The sequence below is a fragment of the Pteronotus mesoamericanus genome, unplaced genomic scaffold (assembly GCF_021234165.1).
Source record: "Pteronotus mesoamericanus isolate MK-2021 breed Mesoamerican mustached bat unplaced genomic scaffold, CSHL_Meso_final contig_20, whole genome shotgun sequence".
NCBI lineage: Eukaryota > Metazoa > Chordata > Mammalia > Chiroptera > Mormoopidae > Pteronotus > Pteronotus mesoamericanus.
In genome coordinates, this window is record NW_026555085.1 from 5637056 (window position 1) to 5650934 (window position 13879).

At 50.7% G+C, this 13879-nt stretch overlaps 1 pseudogene; it reads left to right on the top strand.

Annotated features, from left to right (window-relative positions):
* LOC129067937 (HLA class II histocompatibility antigen, DO alpha chain-like) overlaps window positions 1-13572 on the top strand; it is a 67473-nt pseudogene extending 53901 nt beyond the window's left edge.
* Window positions 13573-13879: the final 307 nt, after the last annotated feature.

Sequence of the window (13879 nt, forward strand, 5' to 3'; positions counted from 1 at the left end):
TCGAGCTACGCGGGAGTGAACCCATGCCCGACTCCTCCCACAATGGGTTACATTATGCCAGTTCTCTGGACAGTTCACAGTCTCTCAGCTGCCATCAGCAGCAGAGGCCGGCGAGGCCCACTGATGCGGGGGCAACGGCCTTCTGGCCTCCGACGGTGGGACAGGGGAACTGCCTTCCCGGTTTGCCCAGGCACTGGAAGCGCCCCTCTGCCCCCACCCTCATTCGGAGAGTCGGGCCACCCTCCGCGGTTCCCAGCCAGAGCAGCACAGCTTTTTAACATAACTATGAAGCTCGCCAAGTTGCCATAGATACACAAAGCACCTCTGAATGGTTCCATCCACCAAGCGAAGGATCGAAAGGGACATCTCCAGTTTTAGGACCTCTAGCTCACACCCCAATGCAATCTCGTCCCTCCCCCCTCACCGCAGGGCTGGCCCTGTCCTGTCCTACATAATAAGCAGGGCTGTGGTTGGCCCCCATGCTGAGTCACTACAGGTATTACAGTCTAAGTCATTCCAGGCTTTGCATTGTAACAAGATGCACAGTGTTCGCCAGCCTCCTCCCACTCCGTGCTGCCCCGACTCCCTCCATCCCAGCGGCCCCTCCCAGGGCTCACTCTGCGTGCAGCTCCGTTCAGTCCGGGTCAAGGTCCCGGTGGGTCCCTTCTGCCCCGGGCAGCTGCACACCCGTGGCCTCCCTGCCTCTCCTGGGGCTTCCCCTCCTTCCAAACAGCACTTCCTGGCTCCTGCCCATCCTGCCACTCGATCCAAATTTATTCCAGGGCCTCATCCCAATCGGGACGCTCTTTCCTTGCTGGACGCGTGGCTGCGGGGGACAGGCGTGGGACGGGCGTAAGTGCGTGTACACAGGTGTGCGCTCCAGTTTCGCATCCGCCAAACCAGGAGTTGCTTTGCACCCCTGACCTAGCGTAGGCACCGCCCCCCAGGCTCCTACTTCTTCCCTCCGTGGGTCTCTAGCAGCACTGTTTTGATCGTCCTGAGCCCAAGGACACAATCCCAATCTTTGAAACTCCGGAGTGGTGAAGCTACCCCTCTGTGCAGGAACCTCGCCTATGGGTTCCTAAAGCCGAGCGCGAAACCTGATCGCAGGTGAAAACCCCTCCGCGCGCCCACTCCTCTGGCCCCGCGCGTCTCTCCGCCTCTCCTGCCCCCTGGGGCTGGCGCCCAGACCTCCGCCGGCTAACGGGCCGCGGAAAGATTCTGGCGCCGAAGACGTCCCTCCTTAGTCACCAGTGAACCCTCACTCACAGGCTGCCCAACCTGGGAGGAGGTCCAATGGAGGGAAGCTCCCGATCTTCTCTATTTGGGACATAAGGCTCTTCCGGATCACCCACGCCCCCCTTCTCAATCTCCAAGTCCTGAGAGCTTCGGACAGTCCGCCTTTCTACTCTCCCTCTCTCCCTCCCTCCCTCCCTCCCAGGCCACCGCTGTAGAGACGGTCAGACCTAAAAAGGACGCTCCCCACTCTCCTCACCTGCACGGACTCCCAGCAAGACCTGCCGGTGCTGACCTGTCTCAGCGCTGTCGGCGTCGGAGCCAAACCCACAGAGGTCGCCCCTGAGCACAACCGCGAGTCTCCCCAAAGGTCACTTGTGATCAGATGCTCTGTGCTCAGAGGGCTTTTCTCCAAGGAAACAAGGTCATACAGTCTGAGTTAGGTCCCCTGGCCAACACACAGCCTATTTTATGAGAGATTCGGTGCCAAGTTGCCGCCTGAGGATGACAGAACCGCAGCCTTCGTTGCCCCGGGTCTTCTCCCTCCCCGAGGCGAGCGGAGTCCAGGCTCGAAAAAGGGAAGGGAGGAGTTTAAGGGCGGGGCAGGGGGCAGGGGGCGGGGCGGGGCGTAGTCGCGCTGAAGCCCAGCTACCTGGACGGGCGGTGCGGGCCGTGGCTCCAGGGGCTTGCGGGCAGCGGAGGCTTCTGGGGAGGACATCAAGGAGGGAGCAGCAGCGACTTTGGGGGCTTTGAGTTTATTGGGTCAGAATATAAACTCTGGTAGGAGGGGCTGTGTTCTAACACATCTGACTGTCAAAGGAGTTTAACTTGAACCCAATAAGGAAGAGGGAGGCATTGCTGGTGTTTGAGAAGGTGAGTGATACGATGGAGTTGTGCGCTACCAAGGGCGCGCCCAGGGTGGATGGGGGTGCGAGGGACCTGGAGGAAGGCACCCAGCCGACAGGCTTGGAGGGTTAAGGAGCGGAGACTCGGAGCGGGGAGGCAGCGAGATTGTAGCAGGAAGGCTGCCGGGACGGGTCCTCTAACAGCCTTGGAAACCTCTCAGACTTGGACTGATATGTTTTAGCCTCTGTGACTTATGGTCAAAAAAGAACTTGTAAATTTGAATCACTTAGAAGATCACTCACTGTATCTGGGAACACTACATATCCTAGATGGCCATAGGATGGAGATTATAGATATAGATACCGATATAGATATAGACATATCTTCCTGTCTTCCCCCTCCCTTAACTGTGTTGCCTGCTGGGATTTGAAGTTTCTGAGTGGTCAATGCAGGTGCGGGGTGGAGGTGAGGTAGGGAAGGGAGTGGGTCAAAGCCGGGCTCTGGCTGCCCCAGAAAGAAGCTCCTGTGTAGTAGGGGTGGTGACCATTCCGTGGTTGTGCAGCCCCTATTCCTGCCCGTTCGGTGTGTCAGCAGGGGTGGCAGGGCCGCACCCGGGGTCTCCCCGCCAGATGTGCCGTTCACAGGGCGCCCTCACGGTCCCCATTCAAACCTGCTGAAGCGAGCAGTCACCCCTGGGTGCTTGCACTTGGCTTCCTGTTATCTTTTTTCTCATCTCCAGGGTGGTCTCATGGGAGCTGGCACTGCCGGCAGAGGGCCAGCTCAGTAGGGAAGACCTGTTCCAGCCAGTCCTTGAATGCAGACCAGGGACATGTATAGAGACACCTCCTTAGGGTCACCTGCCAATGGGCCTCAGTGAGAGCCAGCACCAGGCCACCTCCCCTCGGTGGGCAGGACCACGGCGATCCATTTCATTATGTTTTTCTGGCCTCTCTCTTACTAACATCTCTCTTCCAGGCTGAAATCTATCAATTCCCAAGAAATAGATGGGCGGTTTTTCAAAGCATAATCGGTTAAAGCCAAGATGGATGCTATGGCAGCTGGTGCAAAGGTCACGTTACGTCTCGCCACTTCATCTATAAGAGCTCGGGTTCCACAGAGACTTGGGCCACAGTCCGTGGGTCACGGTTCTGTATTTCTGCTGTGTGCACGTCTCCCCAGGGTCTGGGCTGTGCTGCTGGATCAGGAAGTGCGTTAAATCTTCTCACTGAATAAGGTTTATGTATATTATTAGGGCTGGTGGAGATTTCTTATAACTGTGCCACTTTCCACTTGTGGCTATTTTTATTCATATCAAGATTTCCCATACTTTTCAAAATTGAAAATCTATAGAAACAAATAAAAACTGAAAGCTAAGAAACATGTTTCAGAGAGACCAGCATTAGGGAGGAGATGGGAAATGGCCCGTGTTTTATGGGGGCCCTGGTCTCAGGCAGAGAAGCCTGCAGCCTGGCCGAGTAGACGGGGGTGGGGCCCACGGGGGCCCTGACGGGCGCTGGCCGGCGGCCTCTCTGTGGTCCGAGGGAGGGCGTCTCCTCCATTTTGCTTGCCAGGGGTGCCTAGCTTCATATCATCAGTTTCCTCATCTGTGAATGGCTAGTACCTGCTCTGTGAGGGAGTGACTCCCCCTGAATGACCCCATTGCACTGGAAAGACAAGGGAGGGGGACGGCGGGGCTGCCCTGGTCCAGCGTCCCTGCCCTGGTTCCTGCTGACAAACGGGCGTCTGGGGCACAGGGCTCTCCTTCTCCTTCTGATCTTACTGCTGTCAAGACCTCCTACTTCTTAACTTTCTTTTTGTTACAAACAGTTTTGGTACAAAAATCTGATTTGGAACAGCTTAAGCCCCAAAAGGAAGTTATTATGAACATGTTGGCGTGTGGGGTATGAGGACGTGAAGGAAGGGCTGACTCAGTTGGGAAGAGCAAGGGCAGTTCTGGGACCTCGCGGGCTCCTCAAGGCCTCTGTCCTGGGAGCAGGGCCGCAGACCCCACCCCGCTGACCTGCCCTCAGTCTCTGTGTCTCTGGGCGCCAAGGCTCAGCTTCCTCCAGTGCCGACCCGGCCGGCCCAGCTGCAGGGTCAGCCGGCTCCGAGAACTCGTGAACCCACTTTCTGTGGTGGGAGTCCAGTGAAACACATATGAACTATACATATGAAATGCATATGAAGCACTGGGGGTGGGAGAAGAGAAGTGTTGGGGGCACTCTTCCCACATGAGGTACAGTTACTGAGACACCCCAGGAGGCATCTGCTGTCTCTCCCCTTCCTGTGCGTTTGACCGGCACGATCCCACCCGCTGCTTCATGACCACACTTGCCCTCCCCAACCCCCCCCCCCCAAGAGACCCCAAAGTCGTGTTCCGCTGTTGTAGCCACGATGTCATGAGCCGTCTCTCCTTGGAGTCCAGCATCGGCACTAATTTGTGTTTTGCTGCTTCGCTCTTCAGTAGGTGAATGTTCATGACCATCAGCCCAGGGCTGCGTCCTGAGTCCTGTGGGCCCCAGGCACTTCTGTCCTTTCTGGCCCTGTTTGCTCCCCCCAATCAGAATTATATTTTATGGCTGTGTAGGTATGCAGATAAACATATTAATATTGTACAGAAAAATATATTATTTCCAAAATATATATTATATATATAATTATATATAATAATATATTATCAACCAAAAAGTTCATTTTGTGTTTTTTAAAAATGTAAATATTTTTATAAACCCCAATAGTATTGTGGGTCCTATGCACTGTGTCTACTGCGCCTAATGGATAAGTGGTCCTTGACTGTCTCTGTTGACTTTTTTTGTTGTTGTTGGCTTCCTTTTCCCAATAACCTTGTTTAAAAGTGAGATGTCTCCTTCTATGCCCTGCTTTTGATGTACAGACTTTCCCTGAGAACTAAGTGTTCCATCATTTGTATTTTCAGTCCCATGATTATTTCACTGCATGTTTTAGGTATATGGAATTAATTTATTCACAAAAATTGATTTACAATTCAATTCCATTATAGACAAAGTCTATGTGATATTGATTAATTGAACATACTAAGGCTTCCTGTGTGGCTTATTAAATGTTATGTTTTCAAAAATTTTTCGTGTGTGCTTGAAAATAGTGTGTATATTATACTGTTCTTATTGGTTGTAGAAATTTCTATGTAACTAATTATCTGATTCATTTTTTGAAAGATTTTATTGATTTATTTTTGAAGAGATGGGAAAGGAGGGAGAGAAGGAGAAAAACATCGGGATGCGCAAGATACACCAACCTGTTGCCTCTCACATGTCCCCAAGCGGGGGCCTGGCCCGCAACCCAGGCAAGTGCCCAGACTGGGAATCAAACAGGCGACCCTTTGATTCTCAGGCCACACCACTGAGCCACACCAGCCGGGGCTAATTACCTGATTCTTTTAATTTATTATTTACATCATCTGCTCTGGTTATTTTCTCTCTGCTTCAGCTGTTAGTTTTGCAGGATATGTTCAAATCTTAACCTAAAATTTTAGATTTTCCATTTGTAGTCTTTTCCTCATTTCTGTCATTTGTTGCTCTTGTATTTTGAAGTTTTGTTTCCAGGAGTATATGTGTTCATGATTATTAGAGTTTTTCTTTGGCTTTTAATTTCTTTTGGCAGGTACTAGACTTCCCATGCCAGCTATGTGTGTTTCAGATCTGCCTGAAATGTCTTTTCCCATTATTTCAACATTTCTATTCTTTTCTTATGTTTGACTTTGTTAGCTCCTGTTGAAAATACAGTCTGAGAGTTCCTTCGTTATAATTCTTTAACCCACTCAATTGCAATTACCATTACATTAAAATTATACTGTCATATTATTAAAATGTTTTGTTTAATAGACTCTATCTTCATTCATTTTTCCCATTTCTTATTTTCTAAATGATAGGCCAAATTCTGTTGTTAGATAAGCTGTATGTTCTAATACTCACAAAAAGCTTTATATTAACTTAATGTCCAAATTATGTTCATTTACTCTATTGACTTAAAGAACTGATGACTTCCTGTATTCTCCCTGCTCCATAGAAAAGACTTTGCTGTATTTTGGTTTTCCCTCTTTATCACCACCTCCTACCTGCACTATGTTGATTTTAACTACATCTGAATTTTGGGGCTTTAAACTGAAGTTATTGGGGTGATATTGGTTAATAAAATTATACAGGTTTCAGGTGTACGAATCTGTATCACTTCATCTCTGTATTGTATGTGTGTTCACCACCCAGGGTCAAGTCTCCTTCCATCACCACTTCCCCCCCTTGACCCCCTTCTACCTCCCCCACCCCCTTCCCCTCTGGTCATCACCATGCTGTTGTCTGTGTCTATGAGACTTTTTTTTTTTTTGCTTAATCCTTTCACCTTTCTCACCCAACCCTGCCAAGCCCCCTCCTCTCTAACAGTTGTCTGTCTGTTCTCTGTGTCTATGTGTGTTTCTGTTTTGTTTGTTAGTCCTTTTTTCCCATTGGTTTCCACATCTAAGTGAAATCATTTCATACTTGTCTTTCTTTGACTGGCCTATTTCACTTAGCATGTTCTCCAGGTCCATCCACGCTGTTGCAAAGGGTGAGAGTTCTTTCTTTTTCATGGTTGAATAGTATTCCGTTGTATACATGTACCACAGGTATTTTTATACTCTCACCTACTGACAGGTACTTGGGCTGTTTCCAAATCTTGGTGATTGTAAATGATGCTGCGATGAACACAGGGGTGCATATATTCTTCCAAATTAGTGTTTCAAGTTTCCTCAGATAAATCTCCAGCAGTGGAATCACTGGCTCATAAGCTGGGTCATCAACACAGTTTCTCTCACCCTTTTTAAAAAAAATGAGTCTCTATTTTTAAAGATAACAGTAAATTTTATTAAATTATTGGATCTTTCTTATTTTCCACCTTTCTTATGGACCCCCTAGGATGTGTTTCTCCTCTTGGGCGGGGGGGCGGGGGACGCTTTTTCTAAAAGCTTTTTAAAAGTGGTTCTTTGAATAGCACAGTGTCTAAGGTTGAAATGGTTGAGAACATCTCCATTATATTAAATGACCATTTGCTGGGGTGCGCATTCTGGGACTGAACGTCCCCTGGCCGCGCCTCTCAGGAAGCAGCCCCCAGGCCGCAGGCAGCGCCTGCTGTGCCGGTGAGAGGGCTGTCTGTCCGACCTCGTGCTTTGGCGGCGAAGGGCTCTCTCTGCAAGTGCTTAGAATTCTGTCTTTCTAAAAAAAGTTTTTACACTTTCCTTATAATGTATCTAGATATGTGTGTTTTCTAATACATGTATTCTAAAAACCCTATTTGTCACTCAAGGCACCATTTCAAACTAAATTATTTCATCTTTCTCTAAACCCTAATAATCTATTTTTTCCCAGACATTTCATCTCCCTTTACTATTTCTCCTACTTTTTAGGTGTTTGATTATCCAGAGATGAGAATATCTGTTTCTATTCTCCATGTCTCATAGCTTCTCTCTTATATTTCCTGTTGTGTAAGCTTCATTCTGCTCTCTTGTTTATTAATTATTCTTCAATTGATAGTTATCTCATCTAAATGTTGTTTATTATAGCCATTATAAAAACTCAATATTTCTTCTTGATTCATTTATTTATTTACTTTTTTGCTTCAAATTACTACTAGCCCTGTTTACCTCTCTCTTTAAATCCTTTTATTGTGAACAGAAGACACATGTAAGAAATTCACAAGGTATTAATGTAGAGCCAGTGACTACCAAGGAGACACCATGGAGCTAGTCCCCGGGTCCCCAGAGGCCCTCTCCTGACCAGCACGTCACTGGTGAACTGCTCAGGGAGTTGAAGCTCCTTTTACCCACAATGCCTAGCATAGGTCCCGGTACATAGTAGGTCCCCAGCACATGTCTCTTGTATCATCAGTGAGTAACGATATGAGACTTGTCAAGTTTGAAGTGGATGTTAATTGAAGTATTCACTTGTCTGGATGAAATAAAGTCTGTTTCTGTTGTGAAAAAAAAAAAAACCCCAATAAACAAGAACCTCTTCATTCAGTCAGCATATGTGCTGTGGTAGCCAGGAGAATAGATGTACAAATATGTTCACCCCTAATCCTTGGGACCTATGAATATGTTACCATGCACAGCCAAAGAGACTTTGCAGATGTGATTAAAGACATGCGTCTTACAATCCAGAGATAATCCTGAAAGTAGGGAGAGGGATAATCTAATCACCTGAGTCCTTCAAAGCGACCATGACTAAGGAAGTGGGGGTCAGATGGAGAACTGGGTTTCAGCTGCAGTCATTTCTGCACACTGAGATATGACCACCCCTGTTTCCTTATCCTTTAATTAAGAAGTGGATTTCATTCTTGGGATACCACACCTGGACAAGATATTTAATCATTTTAGAGTACATTGATAGACATAGACTACTATACTTTCTCAGAATTTTCACATCTCTTTTCTTAAATATGATATGCATATTTTTTTTCTTATTTGTTCCCTAACTGGCATTAGGATCAATGTTATTGATGACTAAAAAATAAGTTTTGGCTTTCCCTATATTTTTCATTCTCTTGAATATGTTATAGAAGATTAGGCGTCTTCCTTGAAGGTTTAGTAGAACTTTCTTGTAATAGATTCTGAAAATGGTTGAAGGAAAAGAGAATTTTAACAACTGCTTTAAAACTTCTTTCTTTGCAGTCTTTTCCACTGATATAATTTCATTATAGTTTTTAGGATTGTTTAAATCCCTCCCCTATCGGCAGTGGCATATTTATCTAAGACACCTCTGTTTTGTTCTTAATTAATTTCACCTGGTGTGTTTTTCTTTTCCCAGAACGAGCGGCTCCCAGCCGGCGGGCAACGAGCACCCAGCCGCCAGGTCAGGCCGGGTGAGTGGGAGCCGCGGTGCTGCGTCCACGGGGCGCCACCCAGCGGTCACATTGCGCAGGGACCCCTTGAGCAACCCTGCGTGGCTGGAGAGGCTAAGTGTCAGGATCCACCAAGGCCTCTCCCCACCTGCGTACGAGCAGCCCCGCCACACGGATACTCTCTGTGGAATCACCTCCCACACCCGTATCGGCCCCCGCTCCGTCCACGGCGAGAGGCCCATGGGCCCATCTCTCCCCCACGTCTCAGGTCCCAGGTCGTTTTCCTCACGTTCCTGACCGGCCAGCCAGCCCATTAGCCACTGCCCGTGGGTCACACATGCAGTGCCCAGGGGCCTCTCTCCCACCCCCGCCCAGGCGCCTGCCCGGCTCCCGTTCCTGAGGCTGCGGGGGAGCCCGCGCCCAGGCTCGCTGCTCTCCCATCAGATTCTCTTCCTGTGTCTCCATCACAGAAAGTTATGTCCTTGGATCTTAAAAAGTTGCAGTGGGTACTTCAAGTCAGCATTTCTAAAAGTTTTCAGTAACAGTAATTCTATGTTGGCTTGAGAAGAACTACTTAAAAGATCCAGAAAAGCATATTTTCATGGAGGACCTCACCCACGGAGAGAGGTGGACAAATCATAAGCGCACAGTGGATTTTCACAAAGTCAAAGTTCAGAGAAACACACCCAGGGAACCTTTCCAGCACCCAGGGAGCCTCTCGAATCTTATCTGGTCATAAACTGCCCTCCTCCACCATCCCCAGGGGTCACTATCTGGACTTCTCACACCACAGGCGAGCTCTGTCGGCCTGGGAGGGAGTGGACCGTCACAGCGGGCGCCCCCGCGCACGGGGCTGTCCCTCAGCGTTCCGTCCTGGGTCCCACCCCTGCGGCCCTGCGTGGCTGCGGTTTCCTCACTGTCATGGCGACAGGGGGTTCGATTGTGTGAACGGCCCGCACTTCCTGTCCTCTGCTGCTCATGGGCACTTGTGTTATACCCAGATTTTACAAATCATGCTGCTGTGAATAATTTGGCACACATATGTGTGCACGCCTACGGGGTATGTGACTAGACATGAAATGCCGGGTCATAGGGCGAGTGCGTGTTTGGGTGTGGTATGTACCGCCATGGCATTTTTCAAAGTATTTGAATCAACTGACTCTTGCACTAGTAATAATGATAGAATTACTCCAAATTCTTGCCCAGAATCGGTTTTGTCTGAATTTAATTTTTGCCCTTCCGGGAGTTCTGTGGTGCTATCACATTATGGCTTAATTTGCATTTCCCCTCTGACTAAAACTGTTGGGCAAGTTTCATAACTGTATGGGCCAAGTAAATACCCCCACGAGGATGAGGGACTGGACTAATCGCTGAAGACTGAGTCGGACTCTAGGAACGTGCCAGCATTTTGAACTGTTATGATACTTTTTCTATTAAAGGATCTGTGGTCAAAGACCTGTGGTATAACAGAAAAATTAGAGTAAAGCCTCAGTTCTTGAACTTACTTCATTCTGGAATTCTCTTCAAGAAGCCATTTGTTTGAAATCCCAACCATGCGGGTGACTGACCGACAGGTATCAGCATGAAAGGGTTGTCAGGTGAAGAATCAAAATTTTGTTCGACAACTGAGACCTATTTTCCATAAACAATTTGGTCGGGAATTGAATTGTTTGACATGGGAGACATTCGAGAACGGAGGTCTGACTGTGTTTGGTCTCCGTCCCTGGCTCCGGCACAGAGCTCCTAAAACCCCTGGAATCTCCTGAGTGACAAGGGTGCCAATGAGATGGAGCTTGGCAGGGGGTCCTGGACAGTTTCCGAGGGGGGCCAGTCACCAGAGAGAGCAGCTTGGTCAGGGGGTTGGAACTTGCAGCCTTACTACCCAGCCTCTGGGAGAGGGGCTGGAGTTCAAGTCCAATCAACAATTTCCAATGATTTAATCAATTCTGTCTACACAGTGAAAATTCCATAAAGACCCCTAATAATGGGGTTCACAGAGCTTCTGAATTAATGAACCCATCCGCATGCTGGGGGCGGGGGTGACCCCTTCCAACTCCATGGTGACAGAGTCTCCGGCTCTTGGGGCTCTTCCCCATTCGCCCCTTGTCCCTCTTCATGTGGCTCCTCACTCGTATCATTTACAGTAAAATGTGTAGTAAGCACAGCATTTTTCTGAGTTCTGAGTTGATGTAATGACCTTGGTGGGGACCCCTAACTTTTGTAGCCAAGTAGGACAGAAGCGCAGGTACCATGGGGGCCTGACCGTGAGACCTGCTCTGAGGGAGGGCGGGCCTGGGGGACAGAGTCCTGACCCGGGGGGGGGGGGGGGGGGGGCGGGGGGCGAGGGGAGGGGTCTGAGGCCAAGTCCCAGCACTTCCGGTTGGATTGAGTTGAACTGTAGGAAACACAGCGGGAGTCCGAGAATCAGATGCTGGGTGAATGGAGGGAAAAATCCCTCACCATCCAATGGAGAAATTCAGAGTAAGAGCAAGCAAGAGGCCCTCTCCTTGGGACGCTATTTATTGGTCACATGTTCTTCCTGCCAAACCTGAGTGCCTGCAAAGGAACAACATTCCAGTCTCAGGTCTTTGCTCCAGGGATTGAAATTTGTCTTTCTTCTCCAGCTCTCCCCCGGCACCTGGACTCTATTCCTACCTGGGAAGGCTCCGCACATGAAGAGTCCTGGTGGGGGCGCTCTCCTCCCTGGACCAGTACGATGCCTCTCCCGCCCCCTCTCCTCCCCCACAGGCGGGCATCTCCTAAATGCTAAGGGACCCCAGGAGACTTGCAACCAGGGGAGCAATGGGCAGCAACAGCTCATCCTGGGCTTAGCCCCAGACTGTTCCCAAGGCCCCTCCCTCTGGATCTCCTGTGAGCAGACAGCAGCCCTGCCTGGTCTCCTGCTGCTTCAGTCTCAGGCCCTTCCTCGCTTCTCTGTCCGCAGCGTTAATAAGCGCACTCTCAAAAAGGGAAAAGAGCCTCGGTGGGAGGCAGAGACCAACGTCCCTCCGTAAAAGAGGGAGCTCCCCCGTCCCCCAACATTCGTGCCTCTGGGCACAGCACGAGGCTCCACTGGTGATGGGACCACATGCCAGACTCTGCCTCAGGACATGGGGACGCGGGGACGCTGGGCTGTGCACAGTGCACTTGGCAAGGGCAGCGGGAGGGGCAGCAACAGCGTCCGGGTGGGGGGGCAGCAGAGACAGCCGTCCTCGCCCGGTGCCCAGGGTCCCGTCTCGGGGGCGCCCGTGGGTAAGCGGTGACCCCTGGGCCTGGCAGCAGGGCCCGGGACCCATGTGGGACCAGGCCCAGGCCGGACTGTGATGGCTCCTGGCTACATGGCCTCTAGTGTGTTTCCTGGCTTCCCCCAAAATAGCATGAGAACCCAATATACTGTTTTATGCCTAAATTAGGAAAAATTGGGCTTCCATTGTTTGCTCCAAGAAATATGCCTGGGGGGCAGCCTCAGGGAGCAGGCGTTCAGGGATTCCATTACGATGCCTGGGGCCACCTCCGAACCTTCCCCCTGACTCCACCCCGTGGTAGAGAGAATGACAGGTAACCCCCAACATCACGTCTCATAATCAACAATTACGTCCTCCCTTTTCTGAGGAAAGAAAAACCCCCCTTTAAATGTGAATGAAGACCCGTCCCCATCCCGTCTCTGTCACTGACCTCACGGGCCCCTGTGTGGCTGAGCCCCAGGGCTGCTTGTGGGGTTTCTTCCAGGCCCCCCGGCCTCCCCGGGCCCCCTGCCTCAGGGAGTTAGGCACCAGGCCAGCGTCACTTGTGGGGACAAGGACAGGCAAGGCTGACGCATGGTCCTATGGGGTCCTGGTCTGGGCTCTGGCCACTACATGTGTGACCTGAACCAGCAGCACCCGCACCAGCCTGGCGTCCTTGCTCTCCCCAGACACCGGACACACCCCTGCCCATGCATTTGCGCTGGGGGGTCCCCGGCCTGGGCAGAACTTCCTCCAGACATCCTTGTGGACAATGCCTCCTCCTTCAAATCTTCCCTCAAGGTGACCTTCTCTGCAAGGACCACACTGACCACCCAAATCAAACAGCCACATTCCCTGTCCCCACAGCCCACCCTGGACATCGCCTTCCCCTCTGTCTTCCCAGACCGCTCACCCTCTAGCACAGACCCCTTCCTGTTGGCTGTGCTCACACCCACCGTCTCTCCCACAAAACGTGGGCTCCACAAGCCCGGCAGTGACCATTTTACTGCAGTGATGTTCCCCACACGCAGAAACAGTGCCACAATCTGTCACACAAGCACTATTGGTTCATGAATGGTCAGCGTAGGGCACCTCCCTATGCTGGACGGTGTCTTTGTTAACGTGGCCTCAGCCACAGCTGTCCTGTGGCAGCTACAGCACAATGTGTTCTCATGCTGACATCGATGCCCCCGCACTTTTCCCACAGGGCGGCTCCCCCTGAATCTAGGGCAGCCTCCGCTCTGTGCACCCCGGGGCGCGCTGCAGCCAGCGCTACAGCGAAGGGCAGGGACAGAGCGCGGGAGCAGAGCACAGTCGCAACAGGCACTTATCTGGGATGGGAAATTATGGGATCCCAGCTCTGCTCATTCCAGAACCCGGCTCCTTTGACACTTTAGAAGATGAAAACATCCAGCCCTAGTGGAGGCATGAGTCTGACAAGTCATCTCTCCACACCACAGACTCCTGAGTGCAGGGACCCCTGGGCCTTGTGGGGACAAGGACAGGCAAAACACCCACCCTGGTGACAGCGAGGGGACACCCAGAGGCGAATGACACCGGGACTCCTAACGGGAACCAAACCAGTCATGTTGCTCTACAGAAACGAACAACTAATAAAGGCCCAGGGCATGCGGGCTGAGGGTCAGACCGGCCCGAGCCTAGGCTGACCCATCCACACAGAGCCCTCGCTGCCCGCAGCCGTAGAGATCTCTTTACTGGGACAGTGG